The 1,057-nt window shown below is 34.6% G+C and overlaps 1 protein-coding gene across 1 annotated transcript in view; it reads left to right on the forward strand.

The window, feature by feature from the left end:
- LOC111872909 (ATP-binding cassette sub-family D member 3) overlaps nucleotides 1-1,057 on the forward strand; it is a 66,941-nt gene that overhangs the window by 53,609 nt on the left and 12,275 nt on the right. The gene's annotated exons all lie outside the window — the stretch shown is intronic.

A 1,057-nucleotide genomic window follows, 5' to 3' on the forward strand; every position in this document is an offset into this window, starting at 1 on the left:
ACAAACTTACTGCCATCTGTGAGCTGATTGTCTAGAACATGTGAAAGCCTTGACCTCTCACAACCTTTTGAGCCTTGATGGCCTGTTACAGGGACAGCTTTACCAGCCTTATCAGTAAATTGATTTGTCAGTGGGGAGATACTTCCTCACAAGAATTGCTGATTTATTTTATTACTAAAGTGCTGTTAAAGGTGTGAAGAGAAACTTGTTCACAGTGGTTTCCTGTTAAATATCCTTAAATCTGATGATGGAGTTTTGAGTGACAAATATAGAAAATATTTGTATTTTTAAGGTCAATTTTGAAACATGAATTAAACAATTCTATGGCATAATGTCACTTGAATCCACTGATTAGTCAGCTAAAAAAATAAAATAATCAGCAGTTCAGGAATACATTCTGATCAAAACAGCCCTATTTTAAAAGATGTTAAAAGCAGTAATGTGCAAACTACTTCTGTAAGCTTAGATTTTATCACATATACGAGTACACATGTATAAGTGTTAGACATTTATGAATTTTACATGATATTCTTAGTGTACCCACATTTACTGAATATTTTTCTGGTTCCAGCCAAGTCCAGTATAAACAGTTTCTTACTTTTTCCCCCAGTATATAGTGAATATCAGTGTAGTAAATAATCCACATTTAGTATACAGTTTTTTTTAACACTTATACAGTGACCATGTTTTTCTCTTCCAAAAATTGATAATTGTGTTTATTTAACACATTGCGGACCGGTGGTTTAAACATTTAAATCACCCTGGGGACCGGTGTTTTTAAACCTACTACCCTAAGTTGTGCACTGTTCACTTTAAAAATTAATATAAAATCTAATTAATTTTATGAACTGAAATTTTTGGAGAACACTTACCAGAGCTCCTAGAAGTGCTTGCTCATGTGATATCTCTGGAAACATTCCCGTTTGTGAAGAGGCATTACGCAGAAGTTGCACATGTAGGCAGTTCTACTCTTCTTCTTGTGCTCTGCGCACACACAGCACTGCCTAGAAGGGTGTTTCTTCTTGCAATATTCACTCTTCACAATTTTCACGAGAAT

Source organism: Cryptotermes secundus, unplaced genomic scaffold, assembly GCF_002891405.2.
Source record: "Cryptotermes secundus unplaced genomic scaffold, Csec_1.0 scaffold407, whole genome shotgun sequence".
Classification (NCBI taxonomy): Eukaryota; Metazoa; Arthropoda; class Insecta; order Blattodea; family Kalotermitidae; genus Cryptotermes; species Cryptotermes secundus.